We start from the raw sequence: 21,210 nt of genomic DNA, 5'->3' as shown, positions 1-21,210 counted from the left end.
ACAGCAGGCAAGGGTAAAGGGTTACTGTCCAAAAATTTGGTCCCAAATTTAGAATTGGCTCTAAGTAGAAGAGTAAGCCATTAGACTCAAAATATTCTGGGGGCATAAATGTCACTGGAAATATTTTTCATAGTTGATAGCATTTAAAGTGCTCTCCTATGATCCTTAAAATACTAAACTAGGAGTGCCATTTTAGAGCAGAAATTGGAATTGATCTGTCTGTTTTAACCACTATAATCAACACCTAAATGTTGAAGAAATTCAGATTTTAAAATTATTATTTATTTAGGTACTATCAAATTACCATTGAAGTATAAGAAACTGTTTTAATGCTGAATTTTGAAATATATCTACAGTTTTCTTCACTTTATAGTCCAAAAATATACTTGAATCTTAGTATTCATTTATGTTATATTGCCAACTTGTACTTCCCAAGCACTTAGTACAGTGCTCTGCCCACAGTAGGAGCTCAATAAATATGACTGAATGAATGAATGAATGTTGCAAGAGGTTTCCTTTATACTTTAAAGCTGCCTGTACTCCAGAGACATTCTTTGAATGGAACATGTATATATTCACATTTACAAATATTTAATGGTTTAGATGTCCAGCTATCTCCTTCTCTCACTATTAAAATGACAAAAGTGTTGTTGGAGGATTAATTCCCTCTGCACTTTCCAGTGAGGGAATTGCCTCAATACAATATTTCTATTCTTTTTTATATGTTAAATAATGGTCCACATCCCTCTAGACTGTGAGCCCGTTGTGGGCAGGGAATGTGTTTGATGCTCTCCCAATCATTTAAAAACAGTGCTTTGCACACAGCAAGTGCTCAATAATGATAACTATTATTATTATTAATATTAGTAACAATAATGATAATAATAATATCACCTCTGGAGTGTGATGGGTTATGTTTGAGAACAAAGAAACAGAAGGTGTGAGGAATGGTATTCCACTGATGACTGCACACACCTCTTTACTTGATCCTTATGTCATGCAAGAGATTCTATTGGTCTCCCTTTGCTAGAATCATGAGAGATTTCAGGGTAATGATAATGAACTTCTTGCTTTGTTGTAATGAGTTTCTTAATTGTCGGTAATTTAATAAACCCATCTTATTATTTCTCACTTGTCATTCCTACTTTTCCAACAGTTATCACAGTAAACATTGGGGAGTTCCATGCTCCACTAAGGATACTGGAATTTTGTCATTTGATCATTGAGATAATCTTAATTTCTTTGATTTTGGAGGCAGACAGAAGCATTGCTCAGTTCAACATACTTCTGGGCATATTTGGAAGGCCTAGAGGCCTGTCTGATTGCAAATATGTTGCTCTGAAGAGGGGAGGCCCCTCCAGATGTTTCAAATAATTATGTGTGACTTTTCCTTCATCAGGTAGTCTGGCTTTATTTTGGACTGAGGTGATGACTAGTCACATGCAGGAAAAATGATCCTTTTTGTTAAAAATTTTCAAGGAGAAAACCTTTTTCTCCAGTCACTTCTATTTTCCTTTCTTGGCAATATTCAGAAACAGAAATTAGAGTTGAAAAAGATCACTTATTTTAACGCATCTCCTGAGACCTTGTGTAGAATTGTTCTCTGTTCTATGCTCTTCCACATACTTTAGAGTTTGTCAAGTCTACTTTGAAATGATTCAAGGAGATGAGGCTTTCATTAATAACCTTGGATTACTCTCTTTAATCTTGTAGCAACATTATGTAGTTTTTCAACCTCAAATTTTCCTTGACTCACTGCCATTCCAATTTCTTTGATTATTCTCCTTCTCACTTCATGAGATGAGTATTTATGCTTTGATACATACATGCAAACATCTTTCTGAAAATTTGTATTTTCATTTAAAATGTATTTTAAAGCTCAACTGCAGTCCTGATAAAAAGAAATATCTATTTCATCATCATCTGAATCTTCACCTTCAACATCAATAATATTTATTGAGTAGAATACAGAACTAAGATGCATAAGGCATGGTTACAATATGATGGGGAAGGCAGGCAGTCTCAAATTGCAAACATACAATAGGAATAAGAGTTAGAGCATAGGTATAACTGAAAATTGGTAAGTAAATCACTTGTGAATGAAGTAAATAAGCAGATACACATACAATACTTACATGGACTGACCAGACCAGGAGGTTTAGATGAGTCAGGAAATACCTCCTGGAGGATGTAGATTTTTAGCAGAAATTTGGAGGGGAGGTGGGTGTTTTGATGGATTTGTTGTCTGAGGGAGAATTTCATGGAGAGTTACGTTCTTGAATAATGGAATGGGAGAATTAATATATGCTGACCTTGAAGTAGTCCTGAAGTAGAGAAGCAGCAATGCTTAGTGGATAGAGCACAGGCTTGGGAGTCAGAAGGACCTCGGTACTAATCCCAGCTCCTCAACTTGTCTGTTGTCTGACCTTGGGCAAGTCATTTAACTTCTCTGTGCTTCAGTTACCTCAACTGTAAAATGGAGATTAGGACTGTGAGCCCCCGCTGGGACTATCCAATCTGATTATCTTGTATTTACCCCAGCGTTCAGAACAGTGCTTGACACATGGTAAGCGCTTGTCAAATACCATCATCATCATAAACACTTTTCAAAATAGTCTGAGGACTAGGGGACTCCACAGAGTTTACAGAAGCAAAGAAGGCAGGTTCTAGAACAAAACAAAATGGCCACATCTTGTGAGTAACACTGTTTTTGTGTCAGACATGTTAGTTTACAAGGCTGTTGAAGAGTTGGGGAGCGGGAAGACATTTAATATATTTATAATAATATATCAATATATTTTTATTGAGTGGGCAATGGAAGGGGTACACTTCTGGAATGGTAAAACAGTCCCAATTTTCTGCAATAATATTACAATCAGCCTATTTTAAAATGTGTTGACTTCTACTTGTTATCCACACCAGCCTTTCTTATATCGAAAGAAAGATGAAGCAGGATTTAGGTTCCAAACTTTTGTAGTTACTCAAAGGTTGGAACCTAAATCCATGTGAGTTTTCTACTTGTATATTCATATCTGAATGGCTCTCCTTCAGCTGTTAGAAAACAGGAATATTTCATAAAAGCTGTTGGTATCTTTCCTATGGAAGTAGTAAGTGACTCATCTTTGCTATGTGGTGGAGAAAACTGCTTAGCATAAGGTGTGAAGGACTGATTTCCAAATACATTTTTAAATAATAATAATAATAACGATGGCATTTATTAAGCACTTACTATGTGCAAAGCACTGTTCTAAGCGCTGGGGGGATACAAGGTGATGAGGTTGTCCCACGTGGGGCTCACAGTCTTCATCCCCATTTTGCAGATGAGGGAACTGAGGCACAGAGAAGTTAAGTGACTTGCCCAAAGTCACACAGCTGACAAGTGGCGGAGCCGGGATTTGAACCCATGACCTCTGACTCCAAAGCCCGTGCTCTTTCCCACTGAGCCATGCTGCAAATGTTTTATGTGAAATCTAAAACTCTGAATACCTTTTTGAAATCATAAAAATAAAAAAGTAAAATATGCATTTGAAATACCCAATTTAGTTCTTGATGTATAGACATTTTTTCTTGAGTGATTTTTAAGCTTTCATTCCTTTGTCCTTGTCCATTTTTCCAATAACAGAAATCAATGTTAAACTTTCCCAGTCTGGTGAACACATTGTTTGCAGCTCTAGTCAGGAATTTTATCATTCAACTAGTCTTACAAATCTTTGGCCAATCAGTCAATTTCAGACTCTAGAAACACTATTTATTATTCCATTCCATAAATTGGAAATAAATAATTTACCACCTCAATATATCATTTGAAAGATGTTTCAAATGGAATATAATCCTAGAATTATATTAGTTGACTAGGAGTCAGAATCTTAAGTGTTCTTTTCCTGTCTCAGTCAGGCAACCTTGGGAATGTTACGTTAACCTACAGGCATAAGATCCAAATGCTAGAAGAGACCACAAGAGACCAGTCAGCCCATTTCTCTAACTCTGAACAATACTCTTAATTAATGGATACCTATCAATTCTTCCTTTTGAAAGATTAGGCTGGGAATACTGGCCATAGCTTGGGACAGGGAATGCTGACCAGATCTTGGGGCTGGGAGTATTGGCCATCTATCAGTCTGGTTTCTGGGTTCAAGTCCCAGATCCTCCACTTGTCTGCTGTGTGACCTTGGGCAAATCACTTCATTACTCTGAGCCTCAGTTTCCTCATCTGTAAAATGGGGAGGAGGACTGTGAGCCCCATGTGGGACATGGCCTCTTTCCAACCTGATTAGCTTGTATTTAACCCAGCGCTTAGTACAGTGCCTGGCACATGTATCAGCCTATCCTGACTGGATTACTGCATCAGCCTCCTCTCCGATCTCCCATCCTCCTGTCTCTCCCCACTTCAATCAATACTTCACGCTGCTGCCCGGATCATCTTTGTGCAGAAATGCTCTGGGCATGTTACTCCCCTCCTCAAAAATCTCAGTGGCTACCAGTCAACCTACACATCAGGTGAAAACTCCTCACCCTCAGTTTCAAGGCTCTCCATCACCTCGCCCCCTCCACCTCACCTCCCTTCTTTCCTTCTATGGCCCAGCCTGCACCCTCCACTCCTCTGCCACTAACCTCCTCACTGTGCCTCATTCTCACTTATCCCATGTCGACCCCCGGCCCACGTCCTCCTCCTGGCCTGGAATGCCCTCCCTCCACACATCCGCCAAGCTAGCTCCCTTCAAAGCCCTACTGAAAGCTCACCTCCTCCAGGAGGCCTTCCCAGACTAAGCCCCCTCCTTCTGCTCCCTCTCCTCCCCCTCCCCATCCCCCTGGCTTACCTCCTTCCCCTCCCCACAGCACCTGTATATAAGTTTGTACATATTTATTACTCTATTTTACTTGTACATATTTACTATTCTATTTATTTTATTTTGTTAATATGTTTTGCGTTGTTGTCTGTCTCCCCCTTCTAGACTGTGAGTAGACTGTGAGCCCACTGTTGGGTAGAGACTATCTCTATATGTTTCCAACTTGTACTTCCCAAGCGCTTAATACAGTGTTCTGCACACAGTAAGCACTCAATAAATATGGTGGAATGAATGAATAAATGAATGAAAGTGCTTAACAAAATATTATTTAAAAAATAGGATGGGGTAAAGCCTGTTGGATTTGGCAACAAGGCGATCATGAGTGAACTTGGAGAGGGCAGTAAAGTGAAGGGGACAGAAGCCAGATTGGGAGGGGGTCAAGCAGAGAATTGGAGGAGAGGAAGTGAAGGCAGTGGATATAGACAACTCGCTCAAGAAGCTTGAAGAGTAATGGTAGGAGGGAGATGGGGCAATACTGGAGAGAGCTGTACAATCAAGGGAGGGTTTTTTTTTAGGATGGGGATACATGAGCCAGTTTGAAGGCAGTAGAGAAGAAGCCACTGGAGAGTGAACAGTTTAAGATGGCTGACAGAGAGAGAAGAAGGGAAGGGGAAGGCATTTTGAAAAAGTTTTTTTATGATATTTGTTAAGTGTTTACTATGCGTCAGGCACTGTTCTAGACACTGGGATAGGTGCATTGTAATCATATTGGACACAGTACATGTCCCACATGGGGCTCACAGTCTTCATCTCCTTTTTACAGATGTGGTAACTGAGGCATAGAGAAGTTAAGTGACTTGCCAAGGTCACCCAGCAGACAAGTGGAGGAGTTGGGACTAGAACCCAGAACTCAGAATGATAGTCATAGGTCCTCTGACTCCCAGGCCTGTGCTCTTTCCTCTGGGTCATGTTGCTTCTCCTAATCCTTTTAGACCTCTCAGCTGCCTTCAATGACCCCCTTATCTTGGAATCAATATCTACCTTTGGCTTCACTGACATGTCTTCTCAGGGTTCTCTCTGGCTGTTCCTTCTCAGTCTTTTTCTCAGGTTCCTCCTCTGTCATCCATCCCCTAACTGTGGGAGTCCCTCAGAGCTCAGTCTGGGTCCCCTTTCTCTTCTCCATCTGCACCCATTCCCTTGGAGAACTCATTTGCTCTCTTGGTTTCAACCACCATCTCCACGTTTCTCTACTCTTCGAGAGTCTCCAGTGGTTTCCCACCCATTTTCTCATCAAACTGTAACTCCCTACCATAGGCTTTAAAGCACTCAATCACGTTGCCCCTCCTACCTTACCTCCCTGATTTTCTACTACAACCCAGCCTGCACATTTTGCTCTTTTAATGCCAACCTACTCACTGTGCCTTGATCTTGGCTATGTGCCAAACTCTGACCCACACCCTGTTTCTGGTCTGGAACTCTATCCCTCTTCATACCTGACAGACGATAACTCTCCCCATCTTCAAAGCCTTAATAAAAGCACATCTCCTCTAAGAGGCCTTCCCTGGCAAGGTCCTCATTCTCTTTTCTCCCACTCTCTTCTGTGTCATCTTTTCCCATTAATTTTTACCCTTCATTCACCCCTTCCTCATCCCTACAGTACTTATGTTCGTATCCATAATTTATTTATTTATACCAGTGTCTTTCCCTAGCCCCCAGTTCTAGACTGTAAGCTCACTGTGGGAAGGGCACATGCCTAGTAACTCTACTGTACTCTCCCAAGCACTTAGCACAGTGCTCTGCACACAGTAAGAGCTCAATAAATACAATTGATATTGATTGATTGATTGATTTTGGGATTGGGAATGTTGGCCAATAGCTTGAGGTTAGGTTGTTGGTCAGCAGCCCTTAGCACTCTGCTATAACATTTTCAGCAGCCAGAGTCAATTTTGGAATCATAGGTTCAGAGCAGGTGACTAAGAAATTGTCCCTGAGGATTCATGTTAACTATTCCTTGCAGGACCTGAATGATAAAGCAAACTAACTAGCCAGGAAACTGTTGCCAGATCCGTTTCTAGAGGATTTGTGGCCCTGGACCAACACCCAAAACAAGCCACTTTCAGGCTTGATTCATGGCAGTTGGAGCACAAGCAGAGAAAGAAAGGGGAAGGATGTTTATGGAGCAAAACTACTTGTCAGAGCAGTATCTGCATTCCTTAAACCTCCCTTCCCAATCTAAGACAGTGAGGCATTGTTTCCAGGAAGCAAACGCCCTCCGATTGGTTCACAATCCAATTGCTCACTCAAGGAAGTCTGAAGCTCCCCTCAAAATTGTTACATCAGGACCAGTTCACTCTCCTTCCCAAAAACTCAGCCTTGCCTGGGCAACGAGTCAGACCTCCACCTGAGATGAGAGTTGAAGAATTCATTAGATGTGGGTTTTCTACAAACTTGTTGAAATTCAGAAAAATAACATTTTTGATATGCTCTGCAAGTCCAATGGATCACCTGCTCTCTTCCAATATCTGCTGTAATAAACAAACTCAGGGTACGTCTCCACCAACCTTCCAGAATAGAGCCTTTATGTAGTTGGCATTGACTTGGCCTCAGTGACTGTAAAACTATTTGACATACTTGAATAAAAGTTGCTTTTTAAGTTTTAGAAAGTAATGATCTCCATTTCCCCTTAGCTCATTTGGAAAATCTGTACATTACACATCAATTTGAGCTCAATTGGCCTTGGACTCTTAAATGTGTAAATGAAAAGGTAACTTCTCAATCATGATGGCAGAATCTCTGCGGGGGCGGCGTGAGCATTGGATCTGACATGATCCAATCTATCCTTTCTCAGCAGAGGTGGTGGGGTGCCATCTCCCAGTCCCCTGGACGTGTGCCTTCACAGCTCCTCTCACTGGCCCTGGATATGGACCCAGGGCTGGATTAACCTAAGGGCTCATGGGATTGAAGATCAAGGCCTGGGCTAAGGGGAAACCTGAACACCCCAGATTCAATCCCCAACTTTGCAGGATTCTGTCACCACTCCAACCCCAAACCCCTTCAAAACATACTCTCAGGTGCTGCAGGATGGAGCAGTAATCACTCCCCTTATCATTTCTGCTCCTTTAGTGGAACTCCCTCCCTCCCTTCTCTACATCTCTGGGCTGATGCTGCACACAGTGCACAAGAGGTACACTGGAACTTCAATCCCCAGCTGCCCTGGGAGTCCCATCCCCAGCCAAGTGGGCTCAAAAGAGCCTAGCTAACCTTTGGTATGTTGGGAAGGGGAAAGCCCCAGAGCTCTCTTACTACAACCAAGTCCACACATTTTGCTCCTCTAATGCCAGCCTTCTCACTGTACCTTGATCTCATCTATCTTCCCACCCACCTCTCTCCTATGTCCTGCCTCTAGTCTAGAATGCCCTCCCTCCTCCTATGTGACAGCTACTCTCCCCCCACTTCAAAGACTTACTGAAGGCACATTTCCTCCAAGAGGACTTCCCTGACTAAGCCCTCTTTTCCTTTTCTTCAACTCCCTTCTGCATCACCCTGACTTGCTCCTTTATTCACCCACCTGTCTATCCCCATAGCACTTATTTACATATCTATAATTTATTTATTTATATCAATGTATGTTTCACCCTCTAGACTGTAAGCTCACTGTGGGCAGGGAATGCATCTGTTCCATTGTCATATTGTATTCTCTGAAGTGCTTAATACAGTATTCTGCACACAGTAGGTAAGTGTGCAGCCCACATTCATTCACCCCACATATTCAATCAGTCACCAAATCCTGCCAGTCTCACCTTCAAAACATCACCAAGATCCCCCTTTACTTCTCTATCCAAACTGCTACCATGTTAATACAATCACTCATCCTATCCCAACTGGATTATTGCATCAGCATCCTTTCGGATCTCTGTCTCTCCCCACTTCAGTCTATACTTCACGCTATTGCCCAGATTATCTTCCTACAGAAACAGTCTGGGCATGTCACACCCCCCTCCTCAGAAATCTCCAGTGTTTGCCTATCAACTTCTGTATCAAGCAAAAGCTCCTCACTATCAGCTTCAAAACTCTCCATCACCTTGACCCCTCCTACTCACCTCCCTTCTCTCCTTCTACATCCCAGCCCACACACTCTGCTCCTCTGGGGCTAACCTTCTCACTGTGCCTCATTCTCATCTGTCTCGCCATCGAACCCGGCCCACATCCTACCCCTGGCCTAAAAATATGGAAGTGGTTTATCTTTGCAGTCTTCTGCACAGTAAACATGAGTCTCTGCCCACAATTCTCTCCCATACCACTGCTGCCCAGCATGAGTGAGTTTTGACTTGTAGTAGATTGCCTTCCACTCACTAGCCACTGCCTAAGCTAGGATTGGAATGGGTAGGCCTCTGCCTGACTCTCCCACCCATAGCCGAGACTGGTAGAGTACTGGAAACTGCCCAGGTGCAACCCTGAAAGGGGTTACACACAGTAAGTGCTCAATAAATACAATTAACTGAGTGAAGTGGAAGTAGGGGAATCACACCTTCCAAGTCTCCTCCTCCCTTTTGCCTACTCCTAAAATCCTTAGCTATGAGGGAGCCGACTATGGTGGAGCCAATGGAGCTGCAACCCTGAAGAAACACCTGCCCTTTAGCTGAAAGACTTAAAAAAAAACACATTAGCAATTTTAATAGGAACCACTCCTGGAGAAAACCTTGAGCAAACCTGTGAGTAATTAGTTGCTGCTGGGGCGGGGTGGTGTCTCTGGAGTCAATGCAGGGAAGGGGAAGGCTCTTTCCTGTCTGCTAATCAGTTCACTGAGAAAAGGGGTGCCAAAATAATCAATATGCTCTGCACACTTTAAGCCATCAAAAAATAATGATGGTATATATTAAGTGCTTACTATGTGCAAAGCATTGTTCTAAGTGCTGGCACTGTTCTAAGTACTGATTGGCTGACTGACATATTGAATGTTATGTGACACACTAGGGTACCCTCAAAATTCATTATCCCTGGATCCACAGCGGGATTAGCATGATCATGCCAGCACCCCAGGCCCCAAAGTACCAATTCACATATGGGATCCCAGTAAGATTCTAGCATCAAGGGTACCTAGTTGAGCCCAGCTCTCTGCCCTGACTCGACTTTCATCTCTCTGGCTACCAGAAGCCTGTTGACTACTGGCTTTTTTTTAAATGCTACTTTTGTTACCTCTGGCTTTCACTCATTCTGACCTCTTTACTCTCTCTCTCCCCTTCCAACCCCCCAAAACCACTCAGCTCAGGGCAGCAGAGTCCGTCTTGGAGAAGTTGGCTGATCTGGTATGCCCCCAAGGCTCGACACATTTTCCCACTCCAACCAGTTAGGGGGAGGAACTGTCCAAGGCGGACCCAGCCCAGTCTGGGATGCAAAAAGAACTTGGGTCTGAGTGGTTTTGGGGGTATGAGAGCATTGCATGGAAGGTAGGAGCGTGCTCACTGCTCAGACTGACCTTGGTTCACCCTCCCAGAACTGCCTTGGTCTCTGAGTGTTATTTCCTGAGCTGATTTTCCTTCCCCACTTCTGCAGCATTCCTGAGATTTTCTGAGCTCTGTCTGTGCTGGAAGCAATTGGTGACCCATGAGGGGAAGAGATTTATGTGGAAAAAAAGCCATAGGACAAAGCATGGAGTGGGAAGAAAAGGAAGGAGGAACAGCTCACTGCAACCTACTGGCATTGCATGCCAATACAAACACAAGTCAGTACATTGGCGTGCACACAATAAGTGCTCAATAAATGCCGTTAATTTTGATTGATTAAATGCTGTCTTTGTTCAGCATGATGGGAGCAGTGTGACTCAGTGGAAAGAGCCTGGTCTTGGGAGTCAGAGGTCATGGGTTCAAATCCCGACTTTGCCAATTGTCAGCTGTGTGACTTTGGGCAAGTCACTTAATGTCTCTGTGCCTTGGTTACCTCATTTGTAAAATGGGGATTAAGACTGTGAGCCCCCCGTGGGACAACCTGATCATCTTGTAACCTTCCCAGCACAGTGTTTTGCACATAGTAAATGCTAAATAAATGCCATCATTATTATATGGAATATGGAGAGGAGCAGTCAGTTTGTTCCCTGACTCAGGCAGCTAAATGGCTTCAGCCTGTCTTGACCATGTCAGTAGAAGGACAATGGGACTGAAGAAAACACAAACATAAATTGATGGGGCCAGCACTTAGGTATCTCAGATGTAATTACTATATTCCAAGTCGGGAAAACCTTTACAATATTGAATAACTTTAATGCCTGCCCCAAACAGTATGATTTGTAGTTCAACTGTATTCGATTGAAAAGCAGAAAATGAGTAATTGTTCAATCTATTCTGAAACATGGCACTTGCCAGTCCAAATCCATTTTAAGTGGTTGGCTGGGAAAGCTTGGTTTGGTGGATTGAGAAATATTTATGACAGGAATAAAGTGGGTGCATGACAACTAATAATGCCAAGCTTGTTTTCTCAGGGAAATCTCCCCAAGATAGGTGATTTGGAAGGAAATCTGTCCATTTTGAATATCTTCATAGTTACTGTCTTTTTGGTAAAAAAAAAAAAAAAGCAACAAAATAGAAGGCTGAATATGGAACCGAACAGGGAGGCAGATGCAGGACCTACGCAAGATTGGGATAGTCAGGACAGATACACCAGAACTCAAGGCCAGGAGGGACACAGTCAGTATTATCAATCAATCGTATTTATTGAGCACTTACTGTGTGCAGAGCTCTTTACTAAGCGCTTGGGAAGTACAAGTTGGCAACATATAGATACAGTCCCTACCCAACAGTGGGCTCACAGTCTAGAAGGGGGAGACAGAGAACAAAACCAAACATATTAACAAAATAAAATAAATAGAATAGATATGTACAAGTAAAATAAATAAATAAATAGAGTAATAAATATGTACAAACATATATACATATATACAGGTGCTGTGGGGAAGGGAAGGAGATAAGATGGGGGGTTGGAGAGGGGGACGAGGGGGAGAGGGAGGAGAGGGCTCAGTCTGGGAAGGCCTTCTGGAGGAGGTGAGCTCTCAGTAGGACCTTGAAGGGAGGAAGAGAGCTAGCTTGGCGGATGGGCAGAGGGAAGGCATTCCAGGCCAGGGGGATGACGTGGGCCGGGGGTCATCATCAATCATATTTATTGAGCGCTTACTATGTGCAGAGCACTGTACTAAGCGCTTGGGAAGTACAAATTGGGTCGACAGCGGGACAGGCGAGAACGAGGCACAGTGAGGAGACTAGCGGCAGAGGAGCGGAGGGTGCGGGGTGGGCTGTAGAAGGAGAGAAGGGAGGTGAGGTAGGAGGGGGTGAGGTGATGGAGAGCCTTGAAGCCGAGAGTGAGGAGTTTCTGCCTGATGCGCAGATTGATCGGAAGCCACTGGAGATTTTTGAGGAGGGGAGTAACATGCCCAGAGCGTTTCTGGACAAAGACAATCCGGGCAGCAGCATGAAGTATGGATTGAAGTCGGGAGAAACACGAGGATGGGAGATCAGAGAGAAGGCTGATGCAGTAGTCCAGACGGGATAGGATGAGAGCTTGAACGAGCAGGGTAGCGGTTTGGATGGAGAGGAAAGGGCGGATCTTGGCAATGTTGTGGAGCTGAGACCAGCAGGTTTTGGTGATGGCTTGGATGTGAGGGGTGAATGAGAGAGCAGAGTCGAGGATGACACCAAGGCTGCGGTCTTGTGAGATGGGAAGGATGGTAGTGCCGTCAACAGTGATGGGAAAGTCAGGGAGAGGGCAAGGTTTGGGAGGGAAGACAAGGAGTTCAGTCTTGGACATGTTGACTTTTAGGTGGCAGGCAGACATCCAGATGGAGATGTCCTGAAGGCAGTAGGAGATGCAAGCCTGGAGGGAAGGGGAGAGAGCAGGGGCAGACATGTAGATTTGGGTGTCATCAGCGTAGAGATGATAGTTGAAGCCATGGAAGCGAATGAGGTCACCAAGGGAGTGAGTGTAGATCGAGAACAGAAGGGGACCAAGAACTGAACCTTGGGGAACCCCCACAGTAAGGGGATGGGAGGGGGAAGAGGAGCCTGCAAAAGAGACTGAGAATGAACGACCGGAGAGATAAGAGGAGAACCTGGAGAGGACGGAGTCTGTGAAGCCAAGGTTGGATGGCGTGTTGAGGAGAAGGGGGTGGTCCGCAGTGTCGAAGGCAGCTGAGAGGTCGAGGAGGATTAGCACCCAAGGACCTGAAAATCACCTGTTACTGTCTTAGGAAGGGCCTTGTGAGGCTGGAAAGGTCTATGAGAGCCTTGAAGGAGCTCCAAGCTGGCTCAGAGCAGCCAAAAGGTGAGACTTCACTAGACGTTGAGATACTCTCCACCTCTCCTTTCTGTCCCCTCTACTGAGGACCAAAGGGCAATTTGGACTTTGTTTTGATTATTGAACTTTGACTAGGGCGATGGAAGCACGGGCCTGGGAGTCAAAAGGTAACAGGTTCTAACCCCGGCTCTGCCACTGATCTCCTGTGTGATCAGTAAGTCACTTAACTTCTCTGTGCCTCAGTTACCTTATCTGTGAAATGGGGATTAAGTCTGTAAACCCCACGTGGGACAACCTGATTACCTTGTATCTCCCCCAGTGCTTAGAACAGTGCTTGGCACGTAGTAAGCACTTAACATTCATTCATTCAATTGTATTTATTGAGCACTTATTGTGTGCAGAGCACTATACTAAGCACTTGGGAAGTACAAATCGGCAACACATAGAGACGGTCGCTACCCAACAATGGACTCACAGTCTAGAAGGGGGAGCAAATGGTATCCGAACCCAGGACTTCCGACTCTGGGGCCTGTGCCTATCCGTTAGGCTACGCTGCTTTTCTTTCGGGACTGAGCAGGCCCTGCCTTGACTACCCTCCTACAGCACCTCTGTCCCAGTGCACTTTTTCCTTTTAGAGAAGCAGTGTGGCGCAGCGGCAAGAGCCTGGGCTTGGGGCTCCGGCTCCGCCCCTTGTCAGCTGGCTGACTTTGGGCAAGTTGCTTCACTTCTCTGGGCCTCAGTGACCCCATCTGTCGAATGAGGATGAAGACAGTGAGCCGCTCATGGGACAATCTGATGATCTTGTATCCCCCCCAGCATTTCTGGTGGTTGAGGTCGCTCCTCTGGGAGAGAGCTGAGCAGCTGCAGGGAAGGAGCACCATGTAGCAGCGTGGCTCAGTGGAAAGAGCCCGGGCTTTGGAGTCAGAGGTCATGGGTTCGAGTTCCGACTCCACCACATGTCCGCTGTGTGACCTTGGGCAAGTCACTTAACTTCTCTGAACCTCAGTTCCCTCATCTGTAAAATGGTGATTAAGACTGTGAGCCCCACGTGGGACAACTTGATCACCTTGTATCCCCCCCAGGCTTAGAACAGTGCTCTGCACATAGTAAGTGCTTAACAAATGCCATTATTATTATTATTATTATTATGTAGGTCTTTGGATGCTGGGGGCTGGGGGTCACTAGGCCTTTACTCTGTGCCCCCGCATTGTGCCCTCTGGCCACCCTGCCCATCGCCTCCTGGGCCCCCTGCCCTCTGGCTGTTGTTTCTGCAGCCTAGGCCGGGTCAAGAGATCCCCAGCAGGCCCAGGCCCGGTTGCCCAACCGCACCAAGGGAGCCAGGAGCCCCTCCTCCCACCCCGGGCCCGGGCCGGGGGTATATTGGGGGTCACCTTGGCGGTGCCTGGTGGCAGCAGGGCCCCTCTAGGCCTCGGCAGGGGTGGGGGTTTGGGGGCGATGGGGCCCCCCTACCTGTGCCGGGACCTGGAGGAGGAGGGGGGCGGGGGGCGCTCAGCATGCTCCAGGGGGCGGGCCCAGTGGGACACCCGAGTGGGGCACCCGAGTGGGGGCTGCTCATGTGACAAATACCGTAATTATTATAAGTGCTTAGTACAGTGGTCTGCACACAGTAAGCACTCAATAAATATGATTGAATGAATGACTGATTAAGGTTTCTAGAGCCCTATGTGGGACATGAGTCAGGGGCCTGCCAGGTGGAAGGATTAGGAGACAAGAAATAACAATTGAAAAATCAGAGGCTGGGTGGGGGAGAGAGAGAGAGAAGAAAACAGAAGACAGAACAGAGAAAAGCAGTGAAGCTATGGGGCAAACACAAGAGAGGGACACAGTCAGGAAGAGTCACTCACAATAAAATATAAGCACACACAGAGACATAGGATTAGATGCACTTCATTCATTCATTCATTCATTCAATCGTATTTATTGAGCGCTTACTGTGTGCAGAGCACTGTACTAAGCGCTTGGGAAGTACAAGTTTGCAGCATATAGAGACAGTCCCAACCCAACAGCGGGCTCACAGTCTAGAAGAGGGAGAGTCTAGAAGGGGGATATCCACATGCAGAGACTTGTTCTCACAGAGAAATATTCCCACAAATGATTAGCCCAATGGCAAGAGCGTGGGCCTGGGTGTCAGAGGATCTGGGTTCTAATCCCGACTCTGCAACTTGCCAACTGTGTGACTTGGGGCAAGTCACTTCTCTGTGCTAAAATTTCTTCATCTGCAAAATGGGAATCCAATACCTGTTCTCCTTCCTTCTTTGATTGCAAGCCCCATGTAGGACAGAGACTGTATTGGACCTGGTTTAGTATAGCACTTGGCACATAATAAGTGCTTAACAAATACCTCAAGTGCTCAGCCAGATATTTTCCGTACAAGGTAACAGCGCAGTGGATGGTGAGTGGATTTGCTGCAATCTGTCCCCTGATTCCACCTCAACTGAATAGCAAAGTGGGTGTTGACATAGTGGCTGTTTACTGGCAGATTGAAGCCTGTTCCTGCTCACCTGCACAGTGTAGGGCACTTATTCATATTAAGTGGAAGCCCTTCAAATGCAAATATAATAGAGTTAAAAAGAAATGTTTACCCTAATATAACTACTGACCCTCTTTTCCTTTAGTTCCACTACCTTCTGCATCCCTCTAACCTGCTCCCTTTATTAATTCCCCTTCCCAACCCTACAGCAGTTATGTACAAATCTGTATTTTATTTATATTAATGTCGGTCTCCCCATCTAGACCGTAAACTCATTTTGGGTAGGGAATGTGTCTGTTATATTGTATTCTTTCAAACCAATAGTACGGTGCTCTGCATGCAGTAAGAACTCCATTAGAGAAGCAACGTGGCTCAGTGGCAAGAGCACGGGCGTGGGAGTCAGAGGTCATGGGTTCTAATCACAGCTCTGCCACTTGTCAGCTGTGTGACTTTGGGAAAGTCACTTCACTTCTCTGTGCCTCAGTGACCTCATCTGTAAAATGGGGATGAAGACTGTGAACCCCTTGTGGGACAATCTGATCACCTTGTATCCCCCCAGTGCTTAGAACAGTGCTTTGCACATAGTAAGTGCTTAACAAATACTACCATTATTATTATTATTATAAATACAGTTGACTGACTCTCACGACAGATTAAAAGCTACAGATTTCTGCAGGTGCACTCAGGGGATGTTTGCATAGTGCATTCTTTCAAAGACTGTCCTCCAGCTTCCACTTATGACTGTTGTTTTTAACAGCTGTCCCACAATGTCCAGCCTGGTGCCTGCAACCACCCATCTGCTTCCGACTCTGTCCATGGCCACATGGGCCCAGAAAGCAGCTGATGCTAACACTTCAGGGTCCTAGGACCACCTGTCATTTTGCAACCTCTGGTCAGGCTGCATTTGAGGAGCAGTAGTACGACGCTCCAACAATTCCAGTCCTTGCTTTAGCCCTTCTTAGATTGAACCCAAGCAACTTTAGTTCTGGAGTCCAGCAGGGTCCATTCCAAGGCCTCAAAATACCAGGTTACCAGGAACAACCTAATGGCTGCCCACCCTGAGTGGATTGGAGAGAGGGAAGGTCTGGAGAAGCTGATTTCTAAATATTGAGGGTCCTGGCTGAAAGACCGTTTCAATCACCTTTAAAATCATCTCTGGCCACCATAGATTAATCTATCAGTGGTATTTACTGAGCATTTATTGTATGCAGAGTACTGTACTAAGCGTTAGGAAAAGTACAACATGATAGAGTTGGTGGATGCTATCTCTGCGCACAAGTTTACATTCTAGATTAAAATAAATTACAGAGGAAATAGTAGAGGGTCACATTGGAAAAAAAGAGTCAAAAATAACCCAAGTTAAATACAATTCTCTGGACAGAGGTCAGCTTTCTAGAGAAGTGAAATGTCAGGGAAGAATATGATCATTTTTTTAAAAAATCCGCATATAAAAAATTATCATTTCTACTATACCTCCTTTTTTCAATATATTTTCAAGCTGTTTTTTAATTAAGAAACAAAATGACAGAAATATTAAGGAACTTACTTGCCACTACATACGTTTGTTCTGGATATAATATTGTCTACACATTATCCTAAGTAAATACTATATTAGAAAGAAATGTATGCCACATATATCATTTCCATAGAATCAGTGGTTACACTAATGTGACTTTTTCTTAGTATGAGGCTCTTGAAGAATATGACAGGCAGAATAAATGGCTATATGTATGATTTGTCATAGATAATCTAGGGTGAAATTTGTCAGTTTGTTATTACCCATTTCAGTACTGCTGTTGGTCCAGTAGAGAGAGCACAGCCCTGGGAATCAGGTTATGTCATCAGTGGAGAAGATCACACCTCAGGCAAGTGGCAGCACCAGGATTAGAACCCAGGTCCTCTGACTCACAGATCTGTGCCTTTTTCATTAGGCTATGCTGTGGCAATTCCATTTTTCAGATGGAATATGAATAAACCATTTGCCATTTGACTACTGGGACTATTCCAGGGCCACATTAGAGCCAGGCAGGTTATATTCAGCTTCTTCCTGGAGTGAAATGTGAGTTATTGCAGCACAGTTGCATTTTTACAGTCAGTCTCTGATTTGCGGATGCTGGAACTACAGAAAATCAATAGCAAAACTGTTGACACAATCTCAATATCTGCCAGGATTGACAAGCAGGGGAGTGAAATAGACCTGTGGAGAATAGGAGGTGGTAGCCTCACTGACTTCCTTTTGATAAACCCTGTGGTAAAATCTTCATGAAGTGAGCAAGTTTATGGGGAGATATTTTCTAACAGACAAGAGTACAAGCCTGGAAGTTATAAGACCTGGGTTCTAAACCTGGCTCTGCCACTTGCACACTGTGTGACCTTGGGCAAGTCCCTTAACCTCTCTGTGCTTCAATTACTTCATCTGCAAAACTGGGATAAAACACCTGTTCTCCCTTCCTCTTAGAATGTGACCCCCATATGGGGAAGAGACTGTTTCCATACTGCTTATATTGTACCAGATATGTGACACTGGTGCTAATTGCTAAGGTATGTTTGATTGGATTTTAGCCATCCCTGGGTGCCAGTTGAATCATGACATGCTTATCAGCCCGATCCTCTGATTAATTTCTGCAGACAAAATCTGATTGATTGGAAGATCTGTCAATCTTCGGATGCAGTCAAATCACAGTAGAACATACAGACCAAGAGATAGACAGGAAATTTCTGAAACATAAAAATCAGCATCCTTCCTTGTGAGTGAGTCTCACAAAGCGGCACTTCCAGCAATTTGGGGAGGGAAGGAGGGGCCACTCTCAGCCCCACCCCCTGAGCCCCACAAGTCTCATAATGCTACATCCTGGCTCCTTGGGGGTGGGGATGTGCCTTCCACCCCTGACCCCAGTGAGCCTTTCAGTGCTGCATCCTGGCTCCTCAGCAGTGGGGAGGAAAAACCAAGGAGGCTCTGTCCCAGCTCTTCATGAGGAGTTGGTCACACTAGGGGCACTCCCCTTCATAATCCCTGGCCCTCACAGCTTCTTCCCTCCGGAGGATAGAGAGGAGGAGGTGAAGAGAACTTCTGGAGGGGTTGTATTAGTAGAGGGGGACAGCAATACCACTATGGGATGGGTGGGAGCAGGGCTTATTAGAATCTCCCACCTCCCCCTTCCCCGGATTTCTCCTTTTCACTAGGTTGGCGATTAACTTAGTTTAAACAGTTTAGTGGCGGAGGTTGTGAGACATGTGATAGCCTAACTGATCATTTTTTAGGACCGCACTGGATATAAATAGCTCATAGTTCAGAATGATGATAATCTTTCGTGGAATCATTGTTTCAATTCCAGTGCTTAGTAAAGTGTTTGACACGTAGTAAGTCTTAGAAATATTATTATTATTAATATCATCATCACCATAATTATCTCTAGGCTATAAGTTCATTGTGGGCAGGGAATGTGTCTCCACCTCTGTTGTACTCTCCCAAGCACTTAGTACAGTGCTATACATGGCGTGATGCGGTGGATAGAGCACAGGCCTGGGAGTCAGAAGGTCATGGGTTCTAATCCCAGCTCCGCCACTTGTCAGCTGTTTGGCCTTGGGCAAATCACTTAACTTCCCTGTGCCTCAGTTACCTTACCTGTAAAATGGGGATTAAGACTGTGAGCCCCATGTGGGACATGGACCATATCCAACCTGATTTGCTTGTATCCATCCCAGCACTTAGTACAGTGCCTGACACATAGTAGGACCTTAACAAATACTATAATAATTATTGTTAATAATATATGTCATTGATTATGATTATTATTTCTAAACAAGGTAAGAGTAACATCATGTTCCAACCCATTGTGAGCAGTGTCTGCATAATATAGACAACACAAAGCCCTGCGATGCACAGAGTTAAAAGTCCAGTTTCCAGGTCTGACATCAAATCTGTTCAGAGTGGGAGAGAGAGAAATACTCTTAAGCTTTTCCATTCCTCACCTCCCTGCTCTATCCTCCAACCCTCTCCTAGCCTGAGTGATCCTGTAGCAGGATATAATATCCAGGGATTCATGACAGGTGGCCAAAAGGAGTTTAGCTGTCAAATGAGGACTCCAGGACTAAGGAGAAAGCAAACACAAGGAAGCAGTCTTGAGGCCTGGCAGACAGGGGATCCAAGATCTGAATGAGAACAAAAAGCATGTGTTCAACAGTCCCTTTAGATTCATTTAAAACCAAGGCTGCTTATAGCTGTGCCATTTAGATACAGGCAGGCTGCATTTTCAATGTCTTTTCTTTTTTCTTTTCAAACTGCTCTTTGTTCACCTGCTGTAAGCATGTCCCAGCTGGAAACAGAAGCCATGGAGATTGCCAGTGGAAAACCATGGTTCTTGTCTGTCTGCTGCTACCTGTATAGAAGGGGTTAGTGGGTTTGGATAATGGGTATTCCTAAAAATATTCTCTGCCATGGCAGTGTGTAGTATGGCTTAAAGATTGCAAAGCTCTCTCACCCTCTGAATAGTGGTTCATGTTCTTGAGGGTTGAGAAACAACCTTGCGGGGGAATTTCCAGTATCAAACATTCTTATTCTATGTGCACTATGAATAAAACTGGGCTCAGTCGGTAAATTTCACAGGACATCTTCAAGACTTCCATAATTCTTTCATGAAATATTCAACAAAGCAAATGCAGCAAGACAAAAGTGAGAAATTTTTATCTTCAAAACCACCCAAATGGGAAAGTCCTGTAGAGACATCAATTCAGGTTCTTTGCTTTCACTAAAATAAATTCCCTTTATTATGGAGATTAATTTGGAAGGAAAATTATTCCATCCATATCAGGTGGTGCTTATAAAAAAGATTTAAAAGAAGAAAAATGTCAAAATAACAAATGAAGAAATCTTATGCAGTTTGTACAATTACTTTGTCTAAATTAGTACCATTATTAAAGAGTTTGAAAAATTATTCAGAGACATGTAAAAAGGATTTGACAATTTAAAAGGTTACATTTCCTACTTAGTGCATTGATAGCATTCTTACTGGATGCAACATTTAAAAAATGTGGGTAAAATGTATACAGCACCTACTGCCTTTTAGAAAACTCACAGAGTGCAACATGCTGAGTTTTCTGGCAACTGAAATTTCCTCAGTTTTATGTGACTGCCATTATTAGTTAACATGAGTTTGCACAAGAACAAAGAAATAGAAAAACCAAGGGGAATAAAGGATATCACAAGAACAAAGGTGAGGAGAAGGGCACAAGAGGAGTAAGAAATGGGGACCATTTGGGGAAAAAATGTTGCGGACTAATCATTAAAAGAGTAGATATTAGGGAGAGTTATGTTGGGAAGAGGGAAAAGGGTGGCCAGTGGTCCCATAAATTGGAGGAGAATGATAAACAGATTTTTCTGAATTTTGGATTCATTCATTAATCCTTTATTATGGTGTTAACCCCGTTTTGAATCCTCACTTTCTAAAAGCTCTACCTAGTAGCTTAACATGATGATCAATCAATCAATCAATGGTATTTATTGAGCACTGACTGTGTGAAGAGCACTATACTAAGCATTTGGGAGAGTACAATACAGCAGAATTAGCAGAAATGTTCCCTGCCCATAACAAACTTACCTTCTTGAGAGCCCGATCAAGTCCCGTCCTGCCTGAGCAATGACAATGCCCGATC

This window comes from Tachyglossus aculeatus, chromosome 7 (genome assembly GCF_015852505.1).
Source record: "Tachyglossus aculeatus isolate mTacAcu1 chromosome 7, mTacAcu1.pri, whole genome shotgun sequence".
Classification (NCBI taxonomy): domain Eukaryota; kingdom Metazoa; phylum Chordata; class Mammalia; order Monotremata; family Tachyglossidae; genus Tachyglossus; species Tachyglossus aculeatus.
This window is presented reverse-complemented; position numbering follows the sequence as displayed.